Source organism: Hydra viridissima, unplaced genomic scaffold (assembly GCF_058129835.1).
Source record: "Hydra viridissima isolate aposymbiotic clone 2 unplaced genomic scaffold, HvirCarnegie_v1 scaffold_13, whole genome shotgun sequence".
Taxonomy (NCBI): Eukaryota; Metazoa; Cnidaria; class Hydrozoa; order Anthoathecata; family Hydridae; genus Hydra; species Hydra viridissima.
Genome location: NW_028324312.1, coordinates 11,101,294 through 11,113,265, shown reverse-complemented (window position 1 = coordinate 11,113,265; position 11,972 = coordinate 11,101,294). Strand labels below are relative to the sequence as shown.

The 11,972-nt window shown below is 30.6% G+C and overlaps 2 pseudogenes; one reads left to right on the top strand and one right to left on the bottom strand.

Annotated features, from left to right (window-relative positions):
* Positions 1-259: 259 nt before the first annotated feature.
* On the bottom strand, positions 260-2,344 carry LOC149880492 (uncharacterized; annotated as a pseudogene).
* Positions 2,345-2,525: 181 nt separating this feature from the next.
* LOC149880491 (uncharacterized) lies at positions 2,526-11,653 on the top strand (annotated as a pseudogene).
* Positions 11,654-11,972: the final 319 nt, after the last annotated feature.

Below are 11,972 nucleotides of genomic sequence, written 5' to 3'. Positions count from 1 at the left end.
TACACGCTAATATAATAAACTATCATTTTACTATTAATACACACACACACACACACACACACACACACACACACACACACACACACACACACACACACACACACACACACACACACACACACACACACACACACACACACACACAACACACACACACACACAACACACACACACACACACACACACAAACACACAACACACAACACACAACACACACACACACACACATATAGATATATGAATATATATAATTATGTTTTCAATTAGGTTTTACAATCCATACAAAACCAGTGAACTTTAGGTTTTTTTGAAATACCAACATAATAGTAATGATACCAATATAAACAGTGATTACACTGAACCCACTTTTGAAATTCACTGGCTGATTGAATTTGTTGACAGTGATAACATGGCCAACTATCAGATGAAGTGCTCTTACATCGTACTTCAATTCCTGCCCAAGCAGACTCATCAAAATATTGTTTAAGCTCATGTAAATTAGCTCTTTTATCATTAATGATATAAGGTACAATAGGATTTTACTACCACTTTCTAATGACTTTTGTGCAATAGAATCTTTGGCGAACCAAGTTAAACGAATAAAATCTTTTTCATAAACGCCAAGTTTCTCAAGAGATTTTGTTACATTGTAAAAAAGTCTCTGTTTTTTTACAGCTGGTCGACCTAGGGGAAAGCGCTGTGGTTTACGTAATACAATATCAATGTCTTCTAAAATTCTAGTGGTATACCTTTTTTCAACAGGAAGAGTCTCAAAAGTGATTGTTGGAAAAGTTTTTGATGTAGTCTCAGAGTTTGTTTGTATAGAAATTTGAGGTGACACAGGCAAAACAAATTCCAATGTTGCAGATAAAGAACTTTCAGAAAGTATTTCAACATTTGTCTGCAATCTTTCAACATGAAGAGTCTCAAATGTGATTGTTTGGGAAATGTTTGATTTAGTTACAGAGTTTGTTTGTAGAGAAACTTGAGGTGAAACAGGCAAAACACATTCTAATGTTGCAGAAGAACTTTCAGGAAATATTTCAGCATTTTTCTGGAAAAGATTTTCTGAAATAACATCATTTTCAGAATGGTGCTGTTGAACCTGTACAAAATTTAAATAGCATCATGATTACAAGTCATGATGGATTGCACATAAAGGAAAAAAATGTAAATGATTTATCAGGAGATTTAATGAGGTAGTATAATAGATTCTTGCTTATTATTAAGTGGTTTACAGTTCAATGGTACCTAGAAATATGTTGCTTAACTTGCATCTTCATTTAACGACCTTGGAGATTGTATTTCAGAGTTGAGAGAGTTACAATAAAAATTAAATTAAAAAATGCTTCCTTGACTATATTGGCCCCAGCCTTGTGCAAGTATAACTTAATTTTAACTTATTAAATAAAATTTAATATTTTTATTTAATTATTATTAAATTGATTATGGATTTTATTATTTTTACCTGCAGTTCCCACTCTCCAGATATGCATTGTTGGCAAACTGATTCCAGCCAAATGGCTCAAAGCTGTATTATATCTTTTGCTGTTATTACTAACAGGCTTTAAAACTATTTGCAACTATGTAAACTTTTTAATTAATACAATTATGTGTTAAGGTACAATTGTATATTGAAATTGTGTGTTAAGGCACAATTCAAGGAAACAACTTAAACAAACTAAAGGAAATAACAATTGGACAGTCTTATAATGACCAACAGTTTAGTAATAAATATACAATACCTATGAATCACGATCTATTCATCAAAACAACCACTGCTAAATTTGGATCAAAATTTAGCAGTGGTTGTTATGCCAATATTAAGTTTATATATATATATATATATATATATATATATATATATATATATATATATATATATATATATATATATATATATATACACGTAAAATCCATCATTAATTTGCACAATAAAATGGCATAAACCAGACCTGTTTAAAACAATTTAAACAGTTTAAATTCTCTCTTTTAAAAACTAAATTTTATCCTATCTATTAAACATAACTAAATTGTGAGCACAAATAAGAGTCAGCCATAGCAGATACTTTGTTATGATTTGTAAATAAGATTTACGACTCATTAACTCAGGAAGATGAAAGTTAGAGGACTCAGTAAAAGTGTTTCCATAAATCAACAAAAGGATATCTACAACATTGTGATAGTTATTAGCAGTAAACAACTGACTTTTGTTAGGATTAAAAATCACCAGTCACATTGAGCCAAAAGCTCTCACAGAGGAGAGGTTACATTTAAGGCCTGCCTGATCTTTTAAATGTAATCTTTCACCAAACTGCACACAAAAAAGCACTAGCAGAGACATCATTTATGCTCAACATGGCACTGTTAATATTCATCCAGTGCTCATCATCATAAGCAGGAAACGATGTAACACAAGTTTACATCTATGGCAGCCAAATAAATAAAGAAGAGTCTTAGTAAAGTTTTTACAAAAGAAGTACTTCTACAAGACAGTAGCCAGGTGCAATTAAAACATGTTTAATATGAGTACTTATTCTGAGATACCATCTCTAACTTCTCCTCAACCAAGAACCCTAAGGCAGGGGGTATTTTATATCAGAGTTAACTTCCCCTACCTTTACTTATAAAAGCAAACTCTACATGGCAGCAGGATGTGTAACATCTAGTACAACCATGTGGCATGGTTGTACTGGACTAGATGTTACCAGTAGCAGGTTGATCATTATGACCTGACCGAACATTTATTATAATACATAACATTTTCATGTTTTGAACTTTTTTTTTACTAGAGGTCTGCCATTTTTATAAAGTTTGAATGATTTGCTTGTTTTCATGTTATTAGAAGAATTTATATACACACACCCATATATATGCATAGGTTTCAATATATATTATAACCTGTAAAATTACTTTTCAATTACAGGTGAAAGAACTTTCTAGACTTGGTGGGAGCAGCGCTAAAAAAAAGGGTAACAAATTTATTAAACAGGTATATTTCAATACACCTGTTTAAATCAAATATAAAAAGACATGTCTAGACATTTCTGTCTACTAACTACTCAGTTGTATTCGTGTGTGCTTTTTCAAATCTTAATTAAGATATCCATTGTTGTTTTATTGCATAATTTTATCATGATTTAGTAAATATAGTTTTTACTGTATTTTTTAAGTTAAATTTATTTTGCCTTTACAGGTTAATGGCAAATAAACTGCAAGCAAAGTTTAATTTGACTGGATCTAACACAAAACAAATAAAAAAGATAGAATTTCAAAGTTTAAATATTTACAGAGGAGTTATTGGTATGTGTGTGTGTATATATATATATATACATATATATATACATATATATATATATATATATATATATATATATATATATATATATACATATATATATATATATACATATATATATATATATATATATATATATGTATATATATATATATATATATATATATATATATATATATATATATATATATATATGTAAATAAATTTAATGACTTCTTTCGCAGTACCATTGAAACCCTTACCACAAAATCATATATTACAAAAACACAAAGCTTTGTTTTACTTAACTGTATTTACTTAAGTAAATACTTAAAAAAACTGCAAAGAAAATCTTAAGCAAAAGAAGTGAATAATTTTAGAAGATTTTGCTGAAAATCATCAATATGTTGCCCAGGATTTCTTTTCTTTTCTTTCTTTCTTTTCTTTTCTTTATTTCTCTATTGCTTTCTTTCATTTCTTTACTTCTTTATTGCTTTCTTTCTTTATTTCCTTTCTTTCTTTCTTTATTTCTTTTCCTCCTCTTTTTCCTAATATGACGTCAGAGCGCACGATACAGTAATTTTTGCAATTTGTAACGGTTTTTATAGATTTTTGATTTGTATTTATTTCATGGCTGATGATTGCCGCTAGGCATGAAACTTAGTTGTTGTTTCTTCGTTTTTTATATATATATATATATATATATATATATATATATATATATATATATATATATATATATATATATATATATATATATAGCGCTGCTCCCACCAAGTCTAGAAAGTATTTTCACCTGTAATTGAAAAATAATTTCAATATTTTGTATAAATAGAGCAATATATATATATATATATATATATATATATATATATATATATATATATATATTGCTCTATTTATACAAAATATTGAGCACCCTTATACGAACAGGAGATATTGTATTTGAAAATGATATAACTTGAAATAGCAATATTCGCTCCTTCTGTTGAGCAATCTACTCAAGTCGTCAAATTAATGGAGAAAATAAACTTTAGATACTCAATCAAAAATTTTCCAATACCATCTGAAAAAAAATTTCAGATTACAATTGCTAAAGAAAACAGAACTGATGATAAAAAGAATGAGATGGAAAGCAATTTTTTATAACAACAAAAATTTAAAGAACAAAGAAAACAATAGGTCTGAAACTTTCGGAATTAACACCGAGAAGTGCCCACAACAAGTTAAAGAAATGGCACCTTTTGAAAACGATTTATTAGATCTAGTCAAAAACATCAAGCTCCGTAAAATAAGATCCAACTTCCAAACAAAGCTAAATGATGACATAATGAATTTACGAAAATCAAATAAAACACTAACCCACGCTGTCAAAATATCAAACATGTACATGTTGTCTAAAGACGAATATAATAATTTACTCACAAGTGTTATAACGTCTTCATACAAAAAAGCCGATCCAATAATAAAAGACCAAGTAAATATAGAAACCAAAAGAATTTTAAACAACCACGAAGTTTTTAACAAAATTGAAATAAATGGAACATCTAACTGTTTTTTAACCCTAAAAGACCACAAAGAGAACTTTATAAACAACCCTACAGTCAGACTACTAAACCCTGCTAAAAATGAAATTGGAAGAATCAGTAAAAATATACTATCAAAAATAAACCATGATATCAAACGTATACTTGGTTTCAATCAATGGATATGTACGCAAAATGCCACTGATTGGTTTAAGATAATCACTGAAAAACACCTGTATAAGTTTCTTATTTTTGACATAAATGACTTCTACCCTTCAATCAATGAAAATCTTTTAAACAACGCAATTACCTTTGCTGAGAAGCACATAACAATTAATAATGATCAAAAAATGATTATCAAACACGCAAGAAAATCGATACTCTTCAATAATGATCAAGTTTGGGTTAAAAAGAAAAGCGGTTTGTTTGATGTTACCATGGGTGCTTTTGACGGTGCCGAGGTTTGTGAACTTGTTGGCATTTTCCTACTTTTCCAAATATCGCAACATTATAACAAAGCTGATTTTGGACTATATCGAGACGATGGTTTAGCTATATTTAGAAACACCAGCGGCACGCAAAGGGAAGAATAAAAAAGCAATTTATTCAAATCTTCAAAGACAATGGCTTACTTATTTCCATCCAATGTAATTTGAAAATAGTCAATTATCTTGACGTCACTTTAAACCTCAATGACTGCTCTTTCCGGCCTAATAGTAAACCTGAAAATGTTTTAAGCTATATTCATGCTGAATCCAACCATCCTCCTAACATTTTAAAGCAGATCCAGCATTCCATCGAGCTACGATTGTCTGCCAATTCATCTAGCGAACAAATCTTCAGAAATTCTTCTTATATGTACGAGGAAGCCTTAAAAAAATCAGGTTACGACCAAAAGCTTATATCCATCCCCAATTTACAACCTGTTAACAACAAAAGCCGTAAGCGAAGAATTATCTGGTTCAATCCTCCTTACAGCAAAAATGTTTGCACAAATATAGGAAAGCGGTTTTTAAACCTGGTCGACAAACATTTCCCAGTAAATCACAAACTCCAAAAGATTTTCAATAGAAATTACATTAAAGTGAGCTACAGCTGCATGCCAAACATAAAAGACATCATAAATTCCCACAACCAAAGCATTCTGCAAAAAAACCAGCAGCAAAAAAACCCCAACATTAGTGAAAAAACCTGTAATTGCATTGATAAAACTAAGTGTCCTTTACATCAAAATTGCCTCACAAAAAACATAGTCTACCAAGCCACCATTTCCTCCAGCAACCCAGTAATAAAAGAAAAAATATATTACGGCATCAGCGAAACACCTTTCAAACTAAGGTACGCAAACCACCAAAAATCCTTTAACATTGAAAAATATAAGAACGACACAGAACTATCGAAAGAAATATGGAAAATAAAAGAAGAAAATTACACACCTATTGTTAAGTGGAAGATAATCAAACATTGCAAACTGTACAACCCGGCCACAAAATGTTGCATGCTATGCCTGCATGAGAAGTACATGATTATTATGTTTAATGAAGGTACCTTATTGAATAAGAAGAACGAATTGGTTTCAAAATGCAGGCATAGAAATAAATTTCTTCTTTCGAAATTTGATACTGGTGACTAGGCCTATATTATTTCTTTCTTTTCTTTTCTTTTCTTTTCTTTTCTTTTCTTTTCTTTTCTTTTCTTTTCTTTTCTTTTGTTTTCTTTCCTTTCTTTTCTTTTCTTTTCCTTTTCTTTTCTTTTCTTTTCCTTTTCTTTTCTTTTCGTTCTTTTCTTTCTTTCCTTTCTTTTCTTTCTTTCTTTTCGTTCTTTTCTTTCTTTCCTTTCTTTTCTTTCTTTTCGTTCTTTTCTTTCTTTCCTTTCTTTTCTTTCTTTCTTTTCGTTCTTTTCTTTCTTTCCTTTCTTTTCTTTCTTTTCGTTCTTTTCTTTCTTTCCTTTCTTTTCTTTCTTTCTTTTCGTTCTTTTCTTTCTTTCCTTTCTTTTCTTTCTTTTCGTTCTTTTCTTTCTTTCCTTTCTTTTCTTTCTTTCTTTCTTTCTATTCTTTTCTTTTCTTTTCTTTTCTTTTCTTTTCTTTTCTTTTCTTTTCTTTTCTTTTCTTTTCTTTTCTTTTCTTTTCTTTTCTTTTCTTTCTTTCTTTTCTTTTCTTTATTTCTATATTGCTTTCTTTCATTTCTTTACTTCTTTATTGCTTTCTTTCTTTATTTCCTTTCTTTCTTTATTTATTTCTTTTCCTCCTCTTTTTCCTAATATGACGTCAGAGCACACGATACAGTAATTTTTGCAATTTGTAACGGTTTTTATAGATTTTTGATTTGTATTTCATGGCTGATGATTGCCGCTAGGCATGAAACTTTTAGTACCATACATAATGGTTTTTTCTTCGTTTTATATATATATATATATATATATATATATATATATATTAGGGTGTCCCGTTTTCAGGGTCATATTTTATTTTGACTGCTCCTAGCATTTTTCTGCTGCGTATATGTGAGAAAATGAGATCTGTAAAGTTTTAGAGCTCTAACTTTATTTTTGTGACTACACAAGCCACATTAAGTTTCAAAAATCTTGATTTTTGGGTGAAAAAAGCCTATTTTTTACAGTGCTTGTGTAGTCACAGTTTGAAAGGTACAGGCTAATCTTATGTTGAACTATGTTCTAAAGTCCCTAATTAGTTAGAAAAAAATTAGGAGCAGATTGAATAAAACAGTTAGTTAGGTTTGAAGTGAGTTCAAAGATACGCAGTTGACACAGTTTACCCATTTTTATGCGGTTTGACGCGGTTGACAAAATCAAACAAAATACTGATCTAATCAATACAAAATGGGTCTAAATCGATCTCCGAACCCTTTTTACACCTAATTAGACCAACAAAAATCCTAAATCGGTTAAAAAGTACCAATTATATATTTAATTTTGTTTATATATTATACATGACATATTTTAACCACTACTTCTACAACATATTAACATTTTCTTTTCTTTCCACCACTCCTTGGGGTCTTCCAGCCTTTCTTTTCTGGTCCACTGCTAGAAGAAGATCTTGCCTCAGCTCTTCATCATTGCTTCCATCAACAAAGCCCTCTATAAGCTTAACATTTCTCTCTGCAACATCATTAGTTACAGGAATGTTGGAGATAAAATCCTTGAACTTTGTGTAGCTAGACAATCTGTTCCACATACTAGGTGGAATTATCATCCATTCAAGTTACTGGCTATCCATTTTTTTAATCCATTTTCAAGATGTTAAATATCAAAATGGATTCTCAATCAAAAAACTCAGACAACCTGGGATTCTCTTCTTCTTTCTCAATGAAACCTGATATATTAACCTTCTTATACATAAATGACAGAGGATCCTTTTCCTTTGAATCATTTATCATAAGGATTCTTTCAGCAATTTCAGTCTTTTCCTCATCTGACACTCCAGGATCCAGTAAACTAAATGGGATCAAAGTTGGATGAAGATACCATGTATGGTTTGCAATGCTATCAAGAAATTCGGCTGCAACATTAGGTCTGCTCTTCATGTATGACTTCACCTCCCAGATTGCTTCTATGTCATGTCTTGAAGAAATTACAGTCTGAGACGAGGTTAAGAACCACTTTGCATAATGAAATGCTACAAACTCAGAGATGGCCTCAACTTCTATTTTTGTAGAAGCTGTGGAAACGATATCTTTCATTTGGCTCAGAATTTGCAGCTTCATGAAATATATAGCCTGTGCCATAAACCTTGATGATGAATTGCTGCAGGTTGTCGAGTTGTCAGTTGATCAATCTCTGGGGATAAATAGAATTGAATAATTTCTGCTAGCTCCCAATAACTACCTCAGGGTAATTTGTCTTCATCCAACAACTTTGCAATGATTACTAGGGATACTCTAGCAGCATTGTCAAGTTGTTGATTTACTCCATATTTTAATTTACAAAGTTTATTTTGTTCAATCTGAATAAGAGAAAACTCATCCAAAAGTTTCTTGAGGAGTTGATTATCTGGACCTGAGGTTGTCCTGAAGAGCTTTTCAACATTCTTAATATGACACTCAAAGACATGATGTCTGCAAGCAAGATGCATAACAGGTCTTCCAAGATAGATGTATAACCATAACTTGACGCAGTGGTGTCAAATATTAGACCTTTAATGTCTTCTTTGAGTGAGTTTTCTTCTAAAATCTCAATAATCTTCTCAGTATGACAAACTCCAGTAGAATCAGTGACAGGAGGTACTCCAAGCAAAAAATGTTTTCCATCACAAGTTACACTCAATGCTAAGCGCTCTCTTTTGTGTTTCTTTCCATCAGTATACTCTTTGACTAGCTTACCATCATCATGAAGAATCATGTTTGATCCAGCCTTTGCTTTTTAAGCATCCCTGGCTTCCTCCGCTGTTTCCTATATGACCTTTCTACAAATTCTGTGTATATTGGATTTTGAAATACCTTTACTGGAAAGCCCACTTGTATCAGCCACCTGCTTTAAAATACTAGATTGAGCTTTGATGCTTATGTGTTTAACCTTCGAAACAAGGACAGTATCTCCTACTATGCCAGCAGATGTAGATGGTTGTGGATCTATCTTATCTTTACTCAAGTCTGTAGAATTAGAGGTGTCTGTTTCCTCTGAAGATACTTCTGTTTGACTTGAAGATGAAATCTGCAGCTCAGATTGATAACTCTGGTCATGATCTGCTCCAGACATTCATACTTTTGCCTGTTGAGATCTTTGAGCAGGACAAATGTACCTTTTATCTTTCTTCCTAATGTACATTTTCCTGCAACTTCTTTGATCATTTATGAAAATAATATCTTCTGCCTTGTCTACCTGAGATCTTTTGTTATCTTTCTCTAATATTTGTATCACATCACTGGGTATAACATCAAAAAGAACAGGAAAAATATTGTCTTTGAAAATTATTCTCTTTTCTTTAGTGTTTTGCCTTTTTTGAAGAGAAATCGGTAATTCACTCATTTTCTTCTGTACTTTGTCCACTCTGGATGTTGGAATTCCAGCTTCTTCATAAATAGCAGTGACCTTTTTAACCAAACACTGACAATTTTCCTCACAAATGAGCTTGAAATTATGAGAGAATCCACAGCAGAGAAGGGTGTTATTTTTGATCTTAGGATTTTAGGTCAGTATTGTTTGATTTTGTCAACCGCGTTAAACCGCATAAAAATGGGTAAATTGTGTCAACTGCTTATCTTTGAACTCACTTCAAACCTAATTAACTGTTTTATTCAATCTGCTCCTAATTTTTTTCTAACTAATTAGGGACTTTAGAACATGGTTCAACATAAGATTAGCCTGTACCTTTCAAACTGTGACTACACAAGCACTGTAAAAAATAGGCTTTTTTCACCCAAAAATCAAGATTTTTGAAACTTAATGTGGCTTGTGTAGTCACAAAAATAAAGTTAGAGCTCTAAAACTTTACAGATCTCATTTTCTCACATATACGCAGCAGAAAAATGCTAGGAGCAGTCAAAATAAAATGTGACCCTGAAAACGGGACACCCTAATATATATATATATATATATATATATATATAGCTCTATTTATACAAAATATTGAGCACTCATACGAACAGGAGATATTGTATTTGAAAATAATACAACTTGAAATAGCTATATATATATATATATATATATATATATATATGTATATATATATATATACATAAATATATGTTTTATTTGTGTGATGTATGCTTTATCCGAAAGAGTTGCTATCTTGGACAATAACGAAGTAAATTGGATCAATATCAAGTTGTTTTTTCCCCACTATTGATCGTTAAATGTTTACACGCGTAAACAATGTGATGGTTAATATTAATGCTTGTAAAATGCACGAATACCTTACTGTAACGTTTTGAGATCTCTACCTGACGGATTCATCCATGTTTATCTGTATTCTTATGTCGTGTTTCACACAACTTATACAGATTGTTTTGGAAAACTTAGGTGATCAAGTCAGAAAAATGTTTTTTTTTAGATTTTTTTTGTCCATTTTAGAACACCGTTTATAGTTGTTAAAGGCTAATAAGTTGTTTTCATTTAGATGCAGTTACCCGATGTTTTAAGATAAAAAAAAACACGATGTATGACAGTATATTGCAGACTGTTTGAAGTTTGCACCATATTGTTTGGATGGTGGAAAGCGAGCATCAAATCAAAAGGAGAGTGTGATTACAGAAGGTGATACAGAAGATTTTGATATTTATGATCAAGAATGATTTTATCAAGATCGTTTTCCAAATAATTTTTATTTTGTATAATTTTTTGTTTTAAACATGTTTAAATTATCTTTGTGGTTTATTTGCTTTCATTTACAATTTAGTCATCTGCATTTGCAAAATGACGAATGGGCAGATCATTTTTGAAACTATAATAAGATATATAAAACCAACTATTGCAGTCTTTATACTGTATTGAAATTTGTTTGGATTTGTTTATGGTCACAATTCATCTTTAATTAGTAAAGACTTGGATAAACTTTAAAAAAATAGCACATACAATGATTCTTATCACCCGCACAATATTTCTTATCTATGCAATTTTGTTATTGTGAGTAGAATATTCTACTCTCAATAACATTATTGTACATGTAAGAAATGTTTGTTGAACCAACGCTAAATCAACGTTAACATAACGTTGATATGTGGTTTGTTTTCAACGTTTATCTAACGTTTGGTTTCAATGTAGATTTGCGTTTCCATTTTAACCAAAAATTGACGGCTTTTCAACCATAAATTTCAACATTTTTTCAATGTTTTTTCAATGTTGATATGCTTGCTGGGTACATTTATTTTTTCTCTTTTGCTTTGCTCTCCAAAAACGACCTATTGTTAATGGGATTTTCCAGAACCAAATTGGGTACTTTTATTGGTCATAAGATTTTCTTGAAGCCATTGGTATTTTTTTTCTACAAACGAATCATAATTTTTACCACATTGTTTTAGTTTTTTCTTTTTTTTTGAAATAGATGTATCTAAAGTACCCTTTATTTATGTTCTCTTTGCTAATTTCTTCAGTTTTATTTGATTTCGTTAAGTAAATCCTTCCAAAATTGTAATTTATCCACTCCTAATTCACGTATATTTGGGATAAGATCTAATCTTTATTTTCTTAATATATATATCAGAAACATTTTT